This window comes from Myotis brandtii, unplaced genomic scaffold, assembly GCF_000412655.1.
Source record: "Myotis brandtii unplaced genomic scaffold, ASM41265v1 scaffold179, whole genome shotgun sequence".
In the NCBI taxonomy this organism is placed as follows: domain Eukaryota; kingdom Metazoa; phylum Chordata; class Mammalia; order Chiroptera; family Vespertilionidae; genus Myotis; species Myotis brandtii.
This window is the reverse complement of record NW_005356635.1, coordinates 6706360-6729483: the sequence shown is the minus strand read 5'-3', so window position 1 is coordinate 6729483 and position 23124 is coordinate 6706360. Positions and strand designations below refer to the sequence as shown.

Sequence of the window (23124 nt, the reverse complement as noted above, 5' to 3'; positions counted from 1 at the left end):
CTAATTATTATTTTATTGTCAGGAAAACTGGCATATATACTATAATAATACACTGTATAAATTTTGCTTGGACCTACCAATGAGCAGTCACTTCATTTTTGATGGAAAAATACTACAAAGCTTCTTTAAAACAGTAATTAGTTCTTTTTTAATTTAATATTTTAATACACAGGATCTTTAATGCTTCCAATTACTTGGTAGACTTAAAAATATCAAAATTAAACAGTAAAAGAATAGCAACCAGTATTTTCAAGATAGTAGATAAAGATTCAAACACAGTATCCATTTTCATTCAACATAGGCTTACTACATGCCAGGTACGAAGAAGAAGAGTAGTACAGCTAAAAAGAAAAATAAGAACTGGTCCCTGCTCTCTTTGAAGACATGATCAGTTTTTAAAACTTGAGTTTTTATTTTCTTAACATGAAAACAATATATGTGGGTGAGTCAGAGCAAAAAAACACACACAAATGATTAGAATAAAGACAGACGACACCAAAGAGAAACAGCTAGGAAACCATTTAGGTGAGAGATGATGAAGCCCTAAACCCAAATAGCATAGAACAGAATGGAAAGAACAGGTCTGAAAGAAACTCAGAAGGAACTCCTGGAACTTGAAGACTAATTAAATATGGAATATCTTCATGAAAGCGAATGCAAAGAAGCTGCTATTACTTAAAGTGACTGCCTAGGAGTACTGTGTAATAAAGACATAGGGAAAACTGGGAAGTTTAAAATAAAGAAGGGGAAAAGCAGAATAAAGATGAGAAAGAGATGATGAGTATTATTTCAAATGACATTTAAAATTTTGGGTTACTACAGAATATCTGACTAGAGAAGTATACTAGGAAAATTTAATTATTGGCTTATAATGCAAGTGTAGATATGGACTTTAAAGTTTTCATCAGACAGAACATGAAGCTATAGAAATGATTAAGATTTTCTAAGGAGAACATGTCCATGAGAAAACAGAGCCTGTAGCCTACACAACACCAATATTTAAAGAGCAGGCTTGAGGATCTAAGATGGTGGCAGATTAGGTGGAAGCTGTACTCACATCCTCCCAGGACCAAACTGGAATTACAACTAAATTATAGAAAAATCATCCTGAGTAACCAACTGAAGACTAGGTGGAGAGAAGCCTATAACCAAGGACTTACAGAAGAGGCACATCAAGACTGGTAGAAAGCATGGAGTTGAGAGGGCTGGCCAGGCTCCCACAGTGGCAGCTGAAGTTCCGAAGGGATACCTAAGCTGCAAGGGGTTCTCTGAGAACTCTGGGATCTAAACCCCAAGTGGGGCTCCCCAGCTCAGAGCACCAGAACTGGGAAAGGTGTCCATATAACATCTGGCTGTGAAAAGCAGTGGAGTTTCTCTCTGCCATCAAGATGACTAGAGATGTAGGCACCCTCTTAAATGGGCAACACACAAAATTTCATTTGCAACCACTCACCCTGGGCTCCTACGGAGGGAGGGCAGAGTGGACTAGAGCTGCATGAGGAGAGACCAGGGTTCGTGGCTCTGGGAAGAGAGCTGAGAGGTCAGCCACCAGGATCCCTGTGCTGAGTCATTCTCCCATACTACAGAAGCCATCTTTCTCAAGCAAAGCATTCCTTCATACAGCATCAGCCTGGAGGGAAGCAATAGCCCCACCCATTGGAATCCCTCTCATCCCACCCTGTGGAGCTTAAACCTAGCTGAAGAATACAGCATGAGTCTCTTTAAGTGACTGAGACCAAATGCCAACCTGTAGGCAGTGGCAGATCTCTGGGTGCTTTGAGTCTTTGCCTGAGATGCTCCTGGGACCAGGGCTAGTAAAAGCAGACCTTGGTGTGCAGCTTGGTCCTTTCTACATGCAGAGTGAGTCACAAGCTGTGGAATGCAGATAACTCCCAACAGATTGCCCAGGGCCAGACACAGACAGCCTGTGACATTGGCCGGTACCAGAGTCCCTCCAAAGAGGCCCAGAACCAATACACCCAGTGGCTAATTCCAGACAACAACAGAGCAGGTTCCAATAAGCTTCACAAGCAGCACATCACAGAGAGATCTCAGCAGGCACCAGACCCTGCTGAGTTGAATATGGCTTCATATGATCAGCACCTGCAGAGCAACCTGCACAGCAACCTGCACACTGTGTTTAGAGTTGAGTCTCATTGTCACCGGGTGTGAGGATTGATCCCACACCCGATCGGACCAAGAGCAATCAAGAGGGGACTCACATAACATGCACAAGGGACATTCTTAGAGCACTGAGCTCAGGTGATCAGGGAGACTGTGCCATTGGGTCCCCCAGGACACCTACTACATAAGGCTGCCCTACCAAGACTGGGAGTCACGGCAGATCTACCTAAAACATAGAAACAAACATAAACAGGCAGCCAAAATGGGAAGACAAAAAAACAGTCTCCAAATGAAGGAACAAGAGAATTCTCCAGAAAAGGTAAATAAAATGGAGGTAATTTATCAGATATAGTGCTCAGACTAATTATTACAAGGATGCTCAACAGCATAAAAAAGGACACAGAAACCATAAAAAAGGACAAGTCAGAAATGAAGAATGGCTTATCTGAAATAAAGAAAACACTGAAGGAATAAACCAGGGGTCCTCAAACTTTTTAAACAGGGGGCCAGTTCACTGTCCCTCAGACAGTTCGAGGGCCGGACTATAGTTTAAAAAAAAACTATGAACAAATTCCTACGCACACTGCACATATCTTATTTTGAAGTAAAAAAACAAAACGGAACAAATACAATATTTGTATTTGCATGTGGCCCGCGGGCCGTAGTTTGAGGACCCCTGGAATAAACAGTAGGCTCAATGAAGCAGAGGATAGAATCAGTGATTTAGAAGATAAAATAGGAAAAAACACCCAATTAGAGCAGCAAAAAGAAAAATGAATTTTGAAAAATGAGTATAGTTTAAGGGACCTTTATGACAACGTGAAATGTAACAACATCCACATCATAGGGGTCCCAGACAGAGAAGAGAGAGAGCAAGGCATCCAGAACCGATTTGAAGAAACAATGACTGAAGACTTTCCTAACATGGTGAAGGAAAAAGACATACAAATCCCCCCAAATAAGATGAACCCAAAGAGGCCCACACCAAGACATATCATAATTAAAATGGCAAAAGTTAGCCCAGCCAGCATGGCTCAGTGGTTGAGTGTCGACCTATGAACCAGGAGGTCAGGGTTTTATTCCCGGTTAGAGCACATGCCTGGGTTGCAGGCTTAATCCCAAGAGGCAGCCGATCAATGATTCTCTCTCATCATTGATGTTTCTATCTCTCTCTTCCTCTCTAAAATCAATAAAAAAAAATATTTTTTAAAATGGCAAAAGTTAAAGACAGAGATAACAAAATGATAATCTTAGAAGTTGCAAGAGAAAGGCAGTCAGTTACCTACAAGAGAGCTCTTATAAGACTGTCAACTGATTTCTCAACAGAACATTTCAGGCCAGAAGGGATTGGCATGAAATATTAAAAATGATGAGAGTGTCAGGATCACAGATTATGCCCCTTCTCTCTCCAGTTCCCAGGGAGTATTGTTAAGTGCCTACCACCACAGCAGCAAAGACTGGGCCATAGGAGAGAGCCATGGCCAGGGAGGGGAGGAAGCCACCTCGAGCATAATGCTGTCCAGGTCCATCCACACTGTCGCAAAAGTTGCAGATATGGCCAGTATGAACCAAGAAATCACCAAAGCTAAGGAGAAGCCTCCATGTGATCAGTCAAGTTCCCATGGATGAACTATCTATGGAGGACTATTGGAATGAAATTGACAATATCAAGAAATCTAGTGAGAACAGACAAAATCAAGAGGTGGTGGTTATCAAAGAGCCTGACGTGGGTGAATTAGAAGAGTGGCTGAAGGAGGCTGGTTTGTCTAATCTCTTTGGAGAGTCTGCTGGAGATCCCCAAGAAAGCATGGTGTTTTTATCAACATTAACCCAAACCAGGCAGCAGCTGTTCAGAAATGGGTAGAGAATATCTCCCAGACTTTAAGGAAAAAGAACAAACAGTACCACATTCCTGTTGTCAGAGACATATTTGCTTAGTAGGCAGAGTCCAAAGAAAAAGCTCCAGGTGGCAGTGAATCACAGTCAGTTAGAATAAATAAAAAATACCAAGGAAAAGATGACCAGGCATCTATCCTAGTTGTTGGTGAAAGAAGCTGATGCCACTGGTGCCTGAGGAGGCACCTGCCTCTGAAATAGTTATCAACCTGGAGGTATCACCTGCAGAGCAAGCCGTTAATCAGAAAGACAGCTCCAGGATAGGAACCAGAAAAGCAAAGGCAACAATGCCCCATTACCTAATTTCAGATTGCCAAAAAACAAAACAGGTACCACCAGGATTGGTAACCTAACTGCCCAGGACATGAAGAAAGTTTGCTATTTAGCCTTGATTGAACTGACCACCCTCCATGACAGGGGTCCTCAAACTTTTTAAACAGGGGGCTAGTTCACTGTCCCTCAGACCGTTGGAGGGCCGGACTATAGTTAAAAAACAAACAAACTATGAACAAATTCCTATGCACACTGCACATATCTTATTTTGAAGTAAAAAAACAAAATGGGAACAAATACAATATTTGTATTTGCATGTGGCCCGCGGGCCGTAGTTTGAGGACCCCTGCTCTATGATGTACTGGGTGTTGAAATGAAACAACAAAAATGAAGATCGAGCCCTAACTGGTTTGGCTCAATGGATAGAACGTCAGCCTGCAGACTGAAGGGTCCCAGGTTCAATTCCAGTCAAGGGCATGTACCTTGGTTGCGGGCACATCCCCAGTAGGGGGTGTGCAGGAGGCAGCTGATCGATGTTTCTCTCTTATCGATGTTTCTAACTCTCTATCACTCTCCCTTCTTCTCTGTAAAAAATCAATAAAATACATATTTTTAAAAAAATGAAGATCAAAACAAAAGATTCTGACCTTTTTTGTGTTCCACTGACAGTATTGTTAGAACAAGATCAGAGGAAAGTACCAGGAACTCAAATATCCTTGATATTTCAAAAACTGATTGATTTTTCTAATTGAAGAGGGAGGTTTGGAAACTGACAGCCTCTTAAGAATATCTGGAGCTGTCATTAGAATCAAGAATCTTTGCCAAGCCCTAGAAGCAAAGTTTTATGAAGGGACTTTTAACTGGGAAAATGTCAAGCAGCCCGATGCAGCCAGCCTGCTGAAGCTGTTCATCTGTGAGCTGCCCCAGCCACTGTTCAGTGTAGAATACCTCAAAGCCTTCCAAGCTGTCCAGATTCTTCCAATCAAGAAGCAACAACTACAGGCTTTGAACCTTCTCGTCATCCTTCTGCATGATGCAAATCAAGACACACTGAAGGCCCTGCTTGAATTTCTCCAAAGAATAATAGTCAGACCGTCATAAATGTAGCAATGGTCATGGCCCCCAACCTTTTCATGTGTCAAGCATTGAGTTTGAAGTTCAGCAAACAGCGAGAATTTGTAATGGTAGCTGGTACAGCTAATGCCATGCACTTATCAAAAACTTCTGTGGACAATTCCCAAGTTTCTTGTCAACCAAATGAGGAAGCAAAACACCAAAAATCTTAAGAAAGATGAAAAAAATGAGAAATTGATGAAGAAAATGGCTTATGACCAAGAAAAATATGAAAAGAAGATAGGAGTACAAATGATGTAAGAAAACCTTGAAGATATGTATTTATACAGGTTTTAGTACTGTTTTTAATATCACACAGCAAAGAGTTCTGCATGTTTTTGTTGTATGACTTAATACACATTCACTAGGTCCTGGTACTACATATAAGATAAAGTCATCAATAGCGATAAGTGTACTCCTGCAATTAGTAATGCTCGACAGTTGCTCAGGTGTTGGGGATTCAGCATGTAAGCTGTTAACTGGTAGGTAACAAAGGAAGATAAGACCAGCATGTCTCAGAACACATCCACTCACACATATACAACCAAGGACTTCCTGGAGACTCCAGCTGCCCAGGAAATGTGTAATGTCTAGTGAGTAAAGAGTCCCTTGTGTGGACCATGGGTCTTTTTTCTTCAATGTTTCTCATCTGTGAAATGGGGAAAAATAACTAACCCACAAAGACAGATAGGTCAATGTGTATGTTGTGTCTCAGATACTTCCTGGACTTCAGTAAGTATTTAAAGGTTCTTAATTGGATCATAAGAGGCATTTGGAGAAAGTTAGTTACAATGGAGAAAATTAAAATATTTCAGAAAAGAAATATTTAGACTGTTATAATAATACATTAAGAGCTGGGTTTAAAATAATGAAATATACAAGAAAACACATTTTTGAAGTGAGTTACCAAAACTGTAACTTGAAACCTTAATATGAAATGGAAGGGTTTCTATTATTCTATTTATGGTGAAAACACCCCCACCACCATCACCATTAAGGTTAATCAGTTGCATGCTGCCATCCTGTGGCATATTGTGGAAATGCAATTATCAGCCTCTCATATTTCTGCTTTGGCCTACTTAAGGATCCAGTAATTGTGGGGGAAAGGGGAACCTCCTTTATTCATTGATAGCTCTCACTGTTACAAAATAAAATTCTCTTATCATTTAAAAAAAAAAAAAGATGAAAACCAAGTACCTACAACCAAGGCTATTTTACCCTGCAAGGCTATCATTCAAATTTCAAGAAGTAAAGAGCTTCAAAGACAAGAAAAAAACTAAAGGAGTTTATTACCAACAAACTAGTATTACAAGAAATGTTAAGAACTTGATGGAAGAAGAAAAAAGATCAAAGAAGGAAGAAAGAAGGAAGAAGAACATCAACAACAGAGGAACATAGTTAAAAAATAAAACGGCAATAAATATGTACCTATCAATAATCACTTTAAATGTAAATGGATTAAATGCTCCAATCAAAAGACAAAAGGTAGTTAAATGAATAAGACACACCTTAGAACAAATAATACACACAGAGTAAAAGTAAAGGGATAGAAAAAGGTATTTCATGCAAAAGGAAAGAAAAAGAAAAGCTGGGATAGCAATCCTTATATCTGACAAAACAGACTTTAAAACAAAGGCCATACAGGATACAAAGAAGAATACTATATAAGGATAAAGAAAGCAATCTAACAAGAGGACATAACCCTTGTAAACATTTATGGACCCAACATAGGAGCATCTAATACTAAAGCAAATCTTGATGGACATAATCTCAATAAATTTAAGAAGACCGAAATTATATCAACCATCTTCTCTGACCATAATGCTATGAAACTTGAAATCAATCACAAGAAGAAAACTGGAAAACACAAAGACATGGAGGCTAAATAACATGTTATTAAACAATGAATGGGTTAACAATGAGATCAAGAAAGAAATCAAAGGAAACCTTAAAACAAATGAAAATGACACAACAACCCAAAATCTGTGGAACAAAGGGAAAGTAATTCTAAGAAGGAAATTCATAGCATTACAAGCTTATCTCAGGAAATAAGAAAAAGCTCAAATGAACAATCTAATTTCACTCTTAAAGGAACTTGAAAAAGAACAACAAAGCCCAGAGTGAGTAGAAGGAAGGAAATAATAAAGATCAGAGCAGAAATAAATGAAATAGTTTTAAAAAGCAACACAAAAGATCAATGAAAACAAGAGTTGGTTTTTAGAAAAGATAAACAAGGTTGACAAACATTTAATGAGACTCATCAAAAAAAAAAAAAAGAAAAGAAATCACAGATCTAAAATAAATACTCCCTGATGAACAAAAATAGATCCAGAGACAAATGGGGGGCGGGGGAGGGGGGCACATTTAGAGATCAACCAAAGGACCGGTATGCATGCATATTAGCATAACACTGGACACAGACACTGGGGCGGTGAGGGCTTGCCCTCCAGGGTGGGAGTGGCTGGTGTGGGGGCTGGGGGGGCATCAATCTGGGAAAAAGGGGACATATGTAAAACTTTAAACAATATAAAAAGAGCATTTCACCCATTAAAAATAAAATTTATAGGCTAAAAAAAAATACTCCCAAAACTTTATGGAACTAAAAAGATGCTGAATAGCTACAGCAATCTTGAAAAAGAAGAACAAAGTTGGATAAATCATAATAATGGATATCAAGTTATACTACAAAGCCACTGTTATCAAAACAGCCTGGTGCTGACACAAGAACAGGCATATAGATCAATTGAACAGAACAGAGAACCCAGATATCAACCCAAGGCATAACACTCGATAAATATTTGACAAAGGAGGCAAGAGCATACAATGGAATAAAGAGAGTCTCTTCAATAAATGGTGTTAGGCCTGCCTAGTGTGGCTCAGTGGTTGAGAGTTAACCTATAAACCAGGAGGTCAGAGTTCAATTCCCAATCAGGGCACATGCCTGGCTTGTGGACTCAATCCCCAGTGGCAGGCATGCAGGAGACAGCTGATCAATGATTCCATCTCATTATTGATGTTTCTATTGCTCTCTCCTTCTCCCTTCATCTCTGAAATCAGTAGAAATATATATTTTTTTAATTTCTTTAAAGTAAATGGTATTGGGATAATTGGACAGATACATGCAAAAAAGTGAAACTAAACCACCAACCTACACCATACACAAGAATAAATTTAAGATGGATAAAAGTCTTAAATGTAAGTCATGAAACCATAAAAATCTCAGAAGAAAACCTAGGCAACAAAATCTCAGCCATCTCTAGCAGCAATGTTTGCAAATACACCTACTAGGACAAGGGAAACTAAGGAGAAAATAAACAAATGGAACTACATCATAATAAAAAGCTTCCGCACAGCAAAAGAAATCATCAACAAAATGAAAAAGGAGCCCACTGTATGGGAGAACATATTTGCCAATGACATATTTGATAAGGGGTTAATGTCTAAAATATACAAGGGATTCATACAATTTAACAAAAGGAAGACAAAAATCCAATTTTAAAGATGGGCAAAGGACCTAAATAGACACTTCTCCAAAGTGGACATACAGTTGACCAAGAAACATATGAAAAAATGCTGTCACTGATCATCAGAGACATGCAAATTAAAATGACAATGAGATATCACCTCATACCTGTCGGAAGGGCTACCATTAACAAATAAATGACAAGTGCTGGCGTGGATGTGGAGAAAAGGTAACCCTAGTACACTGCTGGTGGGAATGTTAATTGGTGTAGCCACTATGGAAAGCAGTATGGAGTTTCCTCAAAAAATTAAATATGAAACTGCCATTTGACCCAATGATCCCACTTCTAGGAATATATCCTAAGAAATCTCAAACACCAATCAGAAAGAATAAATGCACCCTTATGTTCATAGCATTGCAATTTACAATAGCTAAGATCTGAAAACAGTCCAAGTGCCCATTAGTAGATGAGTGGATAAAAAGGCTGTGGTACATTTATACCACAATGCAGTTGTTAAAAAGCAGGATCTCTTACCTTTTGAGACAGCATGGAGAGTATTACGCTAAGCGAAATAAGCCAGTCAGAGAAAGACAAGTATCACATGATTCATTCATATGTGTAATCTAATGAAAAAAATAAATTGATGAGCAAAATAGATCCAGAGACATAGAAGTATGGAACAGACTGATGAATTTCAGAGGGAAGGCAGGGAGGGTGGGTAGGGAAGAGATTAACCAAAGAACTTATATGCATATATGAATAACCCATGGATACAGACAATAGGGTGGTGAAGTCCTGAGGAGGGGAGGGGTAATTGGGAGGGAGTGGAAAGGGGAAAGCAGACATCTGTAACACTTTCAACAATAAAGATATATTGTTCAAAAAAGGAAAATGAAAAAAAGAAAGAGGACCCAAATAAATAAAATCAGAAATGAAAGAGAGTAACAACTGACACCAAAGAAACAGAAAAGATTGTAAGAAAATATTTCAAATAACTGTATGCCAACAAATTGAACAATCTGGATGAAATGGATAAATTCCTAGAAACATACAATCTTTCATAGCTTAGTCAGGAATAATCAGAGAATCTGAACAGACAGATTACAATTAGTGAAACTGAAGCAGTAATAAAACAAACAAACAAACAAACAAACAAAACAAAAAACAACCTCCCCCAAAACAGAAGTCCTGAACTGAATGGCTTTACAGGTGACTTTTACCAAACATTCAAAGAACTACCACCTACTATCCTCCCCAAACTATTCCAAAAAACTCAAGAAGAGGGAAGACTCCCAAGTTAATTTCACGAGGCAGGCATTATCTTAATTCTAAAACCAGATAAATACACAGCAAAGAATGAAAATTATAGGCCAAAATTCCTAGTGAACATAGATGCTAAAATCCTCAACAAAATTTTAGCAAACAGAATCCAGCAATACATTAAAAAGATTATACACCATGATCAAGTGGGATTTATTCTGGGGATACAAGGCTGCTACAATATATACAAAGTAATAAGTGTGATACACCACATAAACAAAATGAAGGATAAAAATCGCATAATCATATCAATAGAAGCAGAAGAAGCATTTAATAAAATCCAGCATCCATTTAAGATAAACACTGTTAGCAAAGTGGGAATCCAGGGAACATACCTCAATGTCATAAAGACCATATATGACAAACCCACAGCCAACATCATACTCAATGGGCAAAAAACTGAAAGTGCTAGCCATAGCTATCAGACTAAAAGAAGAAATAAAAGGCATCTAAATTAGAAAGGAAGAAATAAAACTGTCATTCTTTGCAGATGGCATGATACTGTAAATAGAGAACCCTAAAAAAATCTATCAGAAAAGTACTAGAATTAAAAGAATTAAATTATCCATGATGTGCTCATGGATAAGAATTAACATCATTAAAATGCCCATATTACCCAAAGCAAACAAAAGATTTAACACAATTCCTATCAAGATTCCAATGGCATATTTACCAAAACTACAACAAATATTCCAAAAATTTATATGGAACCACAAAAGACCCCGAATAGCAACAGCAATCTTGAGAAAGAAGAACAAAATTGGAGAAATCACACTACCTGTTATCAAACTATACTATAAGGCCATAGTAATCAAAACAACATTGTACTGGCATAAAAACAGACATATGCATGAATGGAATAGAATAGAGGGCCCAGAAATAAACCCATGCTTTTATAGTGAATTAATATTCGACAAAGGAGGCAAAAACATACAATGGGCTATTTAATAAATGGTGTTGGTTAGTTGGACAGGTATGTGCAAAAAAAAGTGAAACTAGACTACCTTCTTACACTGCACATAAGAATAAACTCAAAATGGATTAAAGACTTAAATGTTAGACTTGAAACTATAAAAATCGTAGAAGAAAACATAGGCAGTAATATCTCAGATATTTCTCAAGGCAGTATTTTTTTAATGATATATCTCCTCAGGCAAGGGAAACAAAAGAAAAAATAAACAAATTGGACTGCATCAAACTAAAAAAATTTTGCACAGCAAAGGAAACAATTAACAAAATGAAAAGACAACCCACTGAATAGGAGTACCTATTTGTCAATACATCTGATAAGGGATTAATATTCAAAATTTATAAAGAACTTATAAAACTCAACATTAAAAAAAAACATCGAACAACCCAATTAAAAAATGGGCAAAGGAGCTGAATAGACACTTCTCCAAAGAGGACATACAAATAGCCAATGGACATATGAAAAGATGCTCAACATCACTAATCAACAGAGAGATACAAATTAAAATCATAATGAGATATCACCTCACACCTGTCAGAATGGCTATCATCAATAAATCAAAAAAAAAAAGTTGGCCAGGATATGTAAAAAAGGGAACCCTGGTGCACTGTTGGTGAGAATGTAGACTGGTGCAGCCACTATGGAAAGCAGTATGGGGTTACCTCAAAAATTTAAAAATGCCTGGCCAGTGTAGCTCAGGGTTGAACATTGACCCATGAAGCAGGAGGTCACAATTCAATTCCCAATTGGGGCACATGCCTGGGTTTTGGGCTCGATCCCCAGTAGGGAGCATGTAGGAGGCAGCCAATTTATGATTCTCTCTCATCATTAATGCTTCTATCTCTCTATTCCTCTCCCTTTCTCTTTCTAAAAGAAAAAGTAGCCCTAACCGGTTTGGCTCAGTGGATGGAGCGTCAGCCTGCGGACTGAGGGGTCCCAGGTTCGATTCCGGTCAAGGGCATGTACCTGGGTTGCGGGCACATCCCCGGTGGGGGGCGTGCAGGAGGCAGCTGAATCGATGTTTCTCTCTCATCGATGTTTCTAACCCTGTGTCCCTCTCCCTCTCCCTTCCTCTCTGTAAAAAATCAATAAAATATATTTAAAAAAAATAAAAAGAAAAGAAAAAGTAAAATTTTTAAATGGAAATGCCTTATGACCTAGCAATTCCACTTCTGGGAATATATACGAAGCAACCCAAGAGACGCACCCCTATTTTCATTGCTGCGGTATTTACAATAGCCAAGATTTGGAAGCAGCCTAAGTGTCCATCAGCAGTTAAGTGAATAAAACAGCTACAGTACAATTACACAAGGGAGTACTATGCAGCTGTAAAAAGGAAAAAAAATTTACCCTATGCAATTGCAACAATGGACCTGGAGAACACTATATTGAATGAAATAAACCAGTCAGAGAAAGACAAGTACCAGATAATTTCACTCATATGTGGAATCTAATGAACAAACTAAACTAACAAGCAAAATAGACAAAATCCTTGATAGAGAGCAGGCAGACAGCTCTGGTGGTGGGGGCTTGCAGAGATATTGAGATGTGTGTTCAGGGATTGAGTAAAAAAAAAAGAGAGAGAAAACTCATGGACAAGGGACAAAAGTGTGGTGACTGTGGAAGTGAGTGGATGCATTGAGGTGGAAGAGGGCATATGAGGAATAAATGGTCATGGAAAAAATAATAATAAAATACAATAAAAGGGGGGAGAATGTCAGAGCCAAGAAATCAGAAAACCCAAGTCCTTGATGACATCACAGAGCTTCTGAATCAACTAACCCTGGACCCCACGCTAAATTCTGGACTTCCAGCTCTGTAAGATGCTGCGCTTCATTAATATCTGTACCATTTGAATAGGTTTCCTATCTCTTGCAGCTGAAAGAATATGACATCCTTCCTACCCATCTGATGGGGTTGAAAATAATAAGAGGAGGTTGCAGACACCATCCTGGACTGCTCAGCGGTGCAAAAGCCAACGGGATCCCAAGTACCTGCAGCTGACACCTGTAGGACCTACTCTGTAGTAGAAGGGAGTACAGCAGTGGTTCTCAACCTTGGCTGCACATTAGAATCACCTGGGAATCTTTTTAAAATCCTAATTTCTGGGCCTCATCCTCCGGAAATTCTGTTTCTTTGTTACTAATGTTGTGGCCCCACCCCATAACAAAGAAACAGAATTTCCGAGAAATCAGGATTTTAAAAAGATTCCCAGGTGATTCTAATGTGCAGCCAAGGTTGAGAACCACTGGAGTACAGATAAGAACAAGGACAATCAAGGTGTGAGACACAAGGCAGACCCAGCCACTGGGGGAAGTAGTCCCAGACCACGGGATTACTAGGGGATTCAACCTTTCCGATCTCAATCAGGTTTCCCAGGGCCATAAAGGTACAGCGACTCACATTAACCTGCACTAGAGAAGTTCCCAGGAGGTCCAGTATAGACACACCAAAGAACCAGATTCAACAATATCAGGGCAAAATCCAGTGAATCCCACAAATAGCGGACTGAAAGCACATGGATAACAACTGGAACAATGACATTGGAGTAGAACCTCACTGGCAGCAAGTCAGAGGGGAGATCCCTCCCATGAATGGGACATTAACAATAAAGTCCCAATTACAACAGGAGAGCCCAAACAATGCACACAAGGCACATTCCTAGAGCATCCAGCTCAGGTAAACAAAGAGACTGCACCACTGGACCCCTCAAGACACTTTCTACATTAGGCCAGCCCATAAAGACTGGGAGGAAGAGCAGTTAATAGAAGCAAATAATAAACAGAAGCAAATAAAAAGAGACAGCTAAAATGGGGACACAAAAAAGAACAACCCAAATTAGAGAAAAGAACGAATCTCCAGAAAAAGAAATAAATGAAATGGAAACAAGCAACCTATCATTCACAGAGTTCAAAATGATGGTTTTAAAGATGCCTAAGGAACTTAGTGCAAATTACATCATGAAAAGGGAAATATAGGTGATGAACAGGAACCACACAGGAATTAAGAATGATATATCTGACATCAAGAACAAATTGGAAGATATTAAAACTAGATTGGATGAAGCAGAGGATCAAATCAGCTATTTGGAATAAAAGGTATAAATAAATACCCAATTAGAGCAGCAAATAGAAAAAAAGAATTAAAAAGCAGGAAGAGAGCTTAAGGGAGCTCTGGGAGAACATGAAATGTTAACAACATCCGCATTACAAAAAATACCAGAAGGGGAAGAGAGTGACCAAAAAATCAGAGAACCAGTTTAAAGAAAAGACAGAAAACTTCCCCAATTTGGTGAAGGAAAATGCCACCCAAGATTAGGGGGCACAAAGGGTCCCAATCAAAATAAACCCAAAGAGACCCACACCTAGACACTTCATAATTAAAATGGCAAAAGTTAAAGACAAAAAAAGAATCTTAAAAGCAGCAAGAGAGAGACACAAAATTACCTACAAAGGAGTTCCCATGAGCATGTTGGATGACTTCTTAAGAGAAACACTTCAGGCAGAAGGGCGTGGCATGAATTATTCAAAGTAATGAAAAGCAAGGGCTTAAATCCAAGACTACTGGATCCAGCAAGGCTATCATTTAAAATTGAAGGAGTAATAAAAAGCTCTCCAGACAAAAAAAAAAAAAAAAAGGTTAAAGGAGTACATTAGCACCAAGCCAATAATGCAAGAAATGTTAAAGGGACTGCTTTAAGAAGAAAACGAGAAAGAGAGGATCATAGGCATAAAGAAAATTAAAATGGCAATAAATAAATACCTATCTATACTAATAAAAGGGTAATACGCTAATTAGACCGGGAGACCTTCCAAACATCCTTCTGGACAAAGCCATGGTGGTGAGGCCAAGGCAGAGGCGGTTAGGGGTGATTAGGCCATGAGGGGAGGGCAGTTGGGAGTGATCAGGTCGGCAGGGAGGGCAGTTGGGGGCGAGCAGGACAGCAGGGGGGGGCCAGTTGGGGGTGAGCAGGCCAGCAGTGGGGGGGCAGATGGGGGTGAGAAGGCTGGCAGGGGGGCAGTTGGGGCGAGCAGGCCGGCAGGCAGAGTGGTTAGGGGTGATCATGCAGGCAGGCAGGTGAGCAGTTAGGAGCCAGCAGTCCTGGATTGTGAGAGGGATGTCCAACTGCTGGTTTAGGCCCGATCCCTGTGGGAGATCCCAGATTGGAGAGGGTGCAGGCTGGGCTGAGGGACACCCCCCCACCCGTGCACAAATTTCGTGCACTGGGCCACTAGTCAATAATAACCTTAAATGTAAATGGATTAAATGTTCCAGTCAAAAGACATAAGGTGACTGAATGGATAAGAAAACATAACCATTATATATGCTGTCTACAAGAGACTTTCTCAAAACAAAAGATACAGACTGAGAGTGAAGGAATGTAAAAATATATTTCATGCTAATGGATAGGAAAAAAAAGCTGGGGTAGCAAAACTCATATCAGACAAAATAGACTTCAAAACAAAGGCCGTAACAAGAGACAAAGAAGGCCACTTCATAATACTAACAGGAATGATTCAACAAGAAAATATAACCCTTGTAAACATATATGCACCCAATATAGCAGCACCCAAGCACATAAAAAAACAAACAAACAAAAACAACAAAAAAACACCTCTTGATGGACTTTAAGGGAGAGATTGACAGCAATACAGTCATAGTAGGGCACTTCAACACCCCACTGACATCACTGGATAGATCTTCCACACAAAAAAATTAATAAGGAAACAGAGGCTTTAAATAACAGACTAGATCAGATTGATTAATCAATATTTACGAAACATTACATCCCAAAGTGGCAGAATATACATTCTTCTCAAGTGCACATGGAACATTCTCAAAGACAGACCACATGTTAGGGCACAAAACAAGTCTATAGAAATTCAAGAAGATTGATATAATGCCAAGCATCTTCTTGGATCACATTGGCATGAACTTAGAAATCAACAAAAAAAAAAAAAAAAAAAAAAAAAAACTCAAAAACACTCAAATACAGGGAGGCCAAACAACATGTTAGTAAACAATGAATGGGTTACCAATGAGGTCAAGCTAGAAATTAAAAACTTACTGGAAAAAAAAGGAAAATGAAAACACAACCTCCCAAAACCTATGGGACACGATAAAAGCAGTCCTAAGAGGGAAGTTCATAGCACTACAGGACTACCTTCAGAAAACAAGCAACTTAATCTAACCCTACAACTTAATAAATTAGAAAGAGAACAGCAATAAAAGCTCAGAGGAAGTAGAAGAAAGGAAATAATAAAGATCAGAGCAGAAATAAATGACACAGAGACTAAAAAACATTACAAAAGATCAATAAATTCAAGAGATGGTTCTTTGAAAAGATAAACAATATTGATGAACCCTCTGTCACACTCATCAAGAAATAAAAAGAGAGTAACCAAATAAATAAAATCAGAAACAAAGGAGGCGATATAACAATGGACACCACAGAAGACAAAGCATTATAAGCAAATACTATACACAGCTATATGCCAACACACTGGACAACCTGGGTGAAATGAACAAATGCCTAGAAACATACAATCTTCCAAAACTCAATCAGGAAGAATCTGAAAACCCGAGTAGGCCAATAACAACTGATGAAATTGAAGCGGTAATTAAAAATCTCCCAGCAAACAAAAGTCCTGAAATAGATTGATTTTCAGGAGAATTTTACCAAGCATTCATAGAACTAACACATATCTTCCTCAAACTATTCAAAAAGAATCAGGAGAAAGGAACACTTCCAAGTTCTTTTTACAAAGCCAGCATTATCCTAATTCCAAAACCAGATAAAACACTACAAAGAAAGTTACAGGCCAATATCCCTGATGAACATAGATGCTAAAATCCTCAACAAAATATTAGCAAATTGGGTCCAGCAATATATTAAAAAGACCATACAACATAATCAAGTGGTATTTATTCTGGGGATGCAAGGCTAGTACAATATTCTCAAATCAATAAATGTGACACATCACAAACTGAAATGGGGAAACGAGAAGAGATAAATCAATGAACTTATCTATATACTAGAGGTACAGTGCACAAAAATTTGTGCACCCGGGGGGGTCCCTCAGCCCGGCCTGTGCCCTCTCGCAGTCTGGGACCTCGGGGGAGATGTCCACCTGCTGGCTTAGGCTTGCTCCCCGGGGGATCGAGCCTAAGCTGGCAGTCAGACATCCCTCTGGCAGCCCAGGAGCCCTCCACTTGCCAGCGGGGAGCAGGCCTAAGCTGCAGTCGGACATCCTTAGCGCTGCTGAGGAGGCGGGAGAGGCTCCCACCACCACCGCTGTGCTGGCAGCTGTCAGCCTGGCTTGTGGCTGAGCAAAGCTCCCCCTGTGGGAGCGCACTGACCACCAGGGGGCAGCTCCTGTATTGAGCATCCGCCCCCTGGTGGTCAGTGTGTGTCATAGTGACCAGTCATTCCCAGTCTTTCTGCTGTTAGGGTCAGTTTGCATATTACCCTTTTACTATATAGGATAGAGGCCTGGTGCATGGGTGGGGGCCGGCTGGTTTGCCCTGAAGGGTGTCCATGATCAGGGTGGGGGTCCCGCTGGGGTGCCTGGCCAGCCTGGGTGAGGGGCTGATGGCTGTTTGCAGGCTGGCCAAGCCCCCCAGCGGGGACCCTCATTCCATGGGGGTGTGGCCAACCTGAGGGCCGTTTTCAGGCTGCCCACAACCCCTTCAGGATGGGGGGGTCCTGCTGGGGTGCCTGGCCAGCCTGGGTGAGGGGCTGATGGCTGTTTGCAGGCTGGCCAAGCCCCCCAGCGGGGACCCTCATTCCATGGGGGTGTGGCCAACCTGAGGGCCGTTTTCAGGCTGCCCACAACCCCTTCAGGATGGGGGGGTCCTGCTGGGGTGCCTGGCCAGCCTGGGTGAGGGGCTGATGGCCGTTTTCAGGCTGGCCATGCCCCCTGGCGAACCAAGCTCCCAGCCTCTCCTTTTGGGCTGGAAGCAGGTATCTGGAATGTATTTATCTTCTATAATTGAAACTTTGTAGCCTTGAGTAGAGCCCAGGGCTGGCCAGGGCAGGCAGGAAGCTTGGCTTCCTCCATCGTCGGGGGCAACCCAAGCCTCCTGCTTGCTCCAGCTCCATGGCCGCCGCCATCTTAGTTGGGTTAATTTGCATACTCGCTCCTGATTGGCTGGTGGGCGTGGCTTGTGAATGTAGCAGAGTGGTGAAGTGATGGTTAATTTGCGTCTTTCTCTTTTATTAGTGTAGATATAAAAGACTAAGTGACCAACCTTACGTCTGTCCGACTGTCCGACTCACCGACCAGCCGGTACATATGACATGTACTGGCAATTTAAAAATAAATGTTGAGCCCTAACCTGTGTGGCTCAGTGGATAGAGCGTCGGCCTGCGAACTGAAGGGTCCCAGGTTCGATTCCAGTCAAGGGCATGCACCTTGGTTGCGGGCACATACCCAGTGGGGAGCGTGCAAGAGGCAGCTGATCGATGTTTCTCTCTCATCAATGTTTCTAACTCTCTGTCCCTCTCCCTTCCTCTCTGTAAAAAATCAATAAATTATATTTTTTAAAAATAAATAAATAAATGTTGACTTGCACATACGTGATACATATAAAGCTCTCACTGTCGCCAATCTCGCTGGCTTTCTCTCGAGTTCGAAGAGCGTGTGACGTTAAAGTTAAAGTTGTAAATACTTCATCACAAGGGAAATTAGTCAAGCACTCTGAAAGTGTTTTTACTCTTACTAGTAATGTGGTATACAGGGAGATATTAGAATAAGTTTAATCAATTTATCAGTCATTGTTTTTAATCAATGTTTTTAGATCATGTTTTTGTTGTTTTTATATCATGTCTTTTTTTGTTGTTATATCATGTTGTTATTGTTATTAATCAATTTATATCTTATTTTCATATATATTTTACTAATTTTCTTTCATCTCTGACTCTTCTATTATAGAGAAAGGGAGAATAGCAATATTAAAATATATCTTCTAATTAATTTCCTTTCAATGTGCATGAATCTGTGCACCAGGCCACCAGTATACTTATAAACAAAGCCCATGGACAATAGAGTAGTGAGGACACGGAGGAAGGGGTAAGGGCTGGGAGGATGTGCGTAAGGAGGGGGAAGAAGAGATGGCTATAATACTATCAATAATAAAATATTTTTTTAAAATACACACAAAATGCTAATACAAAGTTCTTTTGCAAATCAGTAAAATGACCCTGAAACCAATAGGAAATGTGAAAAGTATATGAACAGGCAGTTCACAGAAAAGGAAAATTGTCATAAGGGAACACTTAGCATAAATAAGAGCAAAATCACAAATAAACTGTTGTATTATTTTAGTATGTCCTACTGTCCTAAAGAGGATGAAGAGGCTGGATTATACAGTGGGTAATAAGAATGATAAACTAATATGGCTTTGTGGAAAACATTATAAGAGATAGTTGTATAGAATCTATATAAAAAGGTCATTGATAAATACATTATGTTGTTAGTTGTCTTAGGAAATTCTGTTCCTGATTTCTTCTAAGAATGTCTATTTATGTTTAGTTATCAATAGAAAGTGTTCAAATAATAAAAATATATCATTTAATTTAAAAAAATTGAAAGATAAAAACTACATGATCATATCAATAGATGCAGAAAAAGCATTCGGCAAAATCCAGCACTGTTTTTTGATAAACACTGTCAGCGGGAATAGAGGGATCATACATAATAAAGGCCATATATGACAAACCTACAGCCAACATAATACTCAATGGGCAAAAACTAAAAGTGTTTCCCTTAAGAACAGGAACAAGACAAGGATGTCTGATTTCACCACTCTTATTCAACATAGTGCTAGAAATCCTAATCACAGAAATCAGACAAAAAGAAGAGATAAAAGGCATTGGAAAGGAAGAAGTAAATTCTCATTATTTGGAGATGACATGATATTGTACATAGAAAACCCTAAAGTCTCAACCAGGAAACTACTAGACTAAATAAATTATTTTGGCAAGGTAGCAGGATACAAAATCAACATCTACAAAGCAATGGCATTTTTATACACCAATAGGAACTGTTAGAAAGAGAAGCTAAAAAAGCAATCCCATTTACTACTGCAACAACAACAAAAAATAAGATTCCTAGTAATAAACCTAGCCAAGGAGGTTAAAAGACCTGTACTTGGAAATCTATAGCACATTGAGAAAAGAAACAGAGGAAGATACAAACAAATGGAAGCGTATACCATGTTCATTGATTAGAAGAAATAACTTCACTAAAATGTCTATACTATCCAAAGCAATCTATTGATTCAACACAATCCCTATTAAAATACCAATGGCATATTTCACAGAGCTAGAACAAATACTCCAAAAATTTATATGGAACCATAAAAGACCCCAAGTAGCTGCAGCAATGTTGAGAAAGAAGAACAAAGTGGGAGTGATCATAATCTACACTAATAAAAGAGAAACATGGTAATTGGCGTACGACCGCTACCCTTTTCATTGGCTAATCAGTGAGTATATGCAAATTAACTGTCAGCCAAGATGGCGGCCGGCAGCCAGGCACTGAAGCGAGCAGGGAGGCTTGCTTGCTGCAGACTCCAACGTTCCCCGCCTCACTTGCCAGCCTCTCAGTTGCAACTCTAAGCAACTATATACTATGTTGCAAATAAGAAGCTAAACAAAACCCCAGAAAAGGGCTTCCATTCAGCCGGGCTCGGACCGCAACATTGTATCTATGTTTTCAGCAGCAAGGCCTCAAAGCTAAAACTGGCCCAGAAAAAAAAAAAAAAAAGAGAAGAAAACAAGGAGCGGTTGGAAGCTTTAGTCACTCGCCAGCCGGAAAACAGCCCTCAGCCCCTCACCCAGACTGGCCAGGCACCCCAGTGGGGACCCCCACCCTGATCCAGGACACCCTTCAGGGCAAACCAGCCAGCCCCTACCCATGCACCAGGCCTCTATCCTATATAGTAAAAGGGTAATAGGCCTCCCAGCACCGGGATCAGCGGAGCAGCAAGGCTCCCAGCACCGGGATCAGCGTGACAGGGGGCAGCGCCCAAACCCCCTGATCGCCCTGTGGCTCTGTGAGTGACAGGGGGCGGGGCCACAACCTCCCTATCCGCCCTACTCTGTTCGTGACAGGGGAAGGCACCCCAACCCCCTGATCAGCCCTCCTCTGTGCCTGATAGGGGGGAGCTCCCCAATCCCCTGATTGCCCTGCGGCTCTGTGTGTGACAGGGGGCAGCGCCCAAACCCCCTGATCGCCCTGTGGCTCTGTGAGTGACAGGGGGCGGGGCCACAACCTCCCTATCCGCCCTACTCTGTTCGTGACAGGGGAAGGCACCCCAACCCCCTGATCAGCCCTCCTCTGTGCCTGATAGGGGGGAGCTCCCCAATCCCCTGATTGCCCTGCGGCTCTGTGTGTGACAGGGGGCAGCGCCCAAACCCCCTGATCGCCCTGTGGCTCTGTGAGTGACAGGGGGCGGGGCCACAACCTCCCTATCCGCCCTACTCTGTTCGTGACAGGGGAAGGCACCCCAACCCCCTGATCAGCCCTCCTCTGTGCCTGATAGGGGGGAGCTCCCCAATCCCCTGATTGCCCTGCGGCTCTGTGTGTGACAGGGGGCAGCGCCCAAACCCCCTGATCGCCCTGTGGCTTAGGGATTGGGCCTGCCCTCTGCCACCCGGGAGCAGGCCTAAGCCAGCAGGTCATTATCTGCCGAGGGGTCCCATACTGCGAGAGGGCACAGGCCGGGCTGGGGGACCCCCCTCCCCCCGCCCCCCGAGTGCACAAATTTTTGTGCACTGGGCCTCTAGTACCAGATATCAAACTATGCCACAAAGCAATTATAACCAAACAGCCTAGTACTGACACAAGAACAAACATATAGACCAATGGATCAGAGACCCCAGAAATTGACCCATACCATTATGGTCAATTAATATTTGACAAAGGAAGCAAGAACATACAATGGAGTAAAGACAGTCTCTTCAACAAAAGGTGCTGGGAAAACTAGACAGACACATGCAAAAAGATGAAACTAGACCACCAACTTACATCATACTCAAGAATTAAACTCAAGGTGGATAAAAGACTGAAATATAAGGCATGTAACCATAAACATCTTAACGGAGAACATCGGCAGTAAAATCTCAGATATCTCATGCAGCAATCTGTTTATAAATACATCAACTAGGGCAAAGGAAGCTAAGAAGGAAATAAAGTGGAAATAGAGGGAAGAAGAGATAAAAGGCATCCAAATTGGAACTACATCAAAATAAAAAGCTTCTGCACGCAAAAGAAACCACTATCAAAATGCAAAAGGAACTCACTATATGGTAGAACATAATTGCCAATGATACACTTGATAAGGGGTTAATATCCAAAATATGTAAACTATTCATACAACTCAACAAAGGAAAGACAAGCAATCCAATTTAAAAATGGGAAGAAGACATCAATAGACATTTCTCCAAAGAGGACATACAAATAGCCAAGAGACATATGAAAAAATGCTCAAAGTCATTAATCATCAGAGAAATGCAAAGAAAAACCACAATGAGCTATCACCTCACACCTGTCAGAATGGCTATCATCAAAAAACTCAACAGGAAAGAAAACAAGATGGTGGCATAGGTAAACACCTGAAATTGCTGCCTCGCACAACCACTTCAAAACTACAAGTAAAAGACAAAAGAGACATCATCCAGAACCACCTCTCAGAGGTGCTTGCAGTGATTACCGCAGGACACTGAGACCCGGGGCCTCTTAGGGCAGGGCTGAAGATCAGCCACAGCTGTTTGTTCCGCCCTGTTGATTCCCTGACACCCCGCCCCACCCAACCTGTGCGCAGAAGCTTTTGCATATGAATGTCCTGGCCCTTTGCAATCTAAAATTACCTAACAAGCTGCAGCTGGGTCAGAGAGACCCAGAACATCCAAAAGAAGGCCCAAGGCCCCACAGCAGCTTGCATTGCTTCACAGCTGGG

At 40.8% G+C, this 23124-nt stretch overlaps 1 protein-coding gene and 1 pseudogene across 5 annotated transcripts in view; one reads left to right on the top strand and one right to left on the bottom strand.

Annotated features, from left to right (window-relative positions):
• The window catches only part of HLTF (helicase-like transcription factor), a 118630-nt gene that overhangs the window by 35877 nt on the left and 59629 nt on the right, over positions 1 to 23124 (bottom strand). The gene's annotated exons all lie outside the window — the stretch shown is intronic.
• LOC102247526 lies at positions 311 to 5678 on the top strand (annotated as a pseudogene).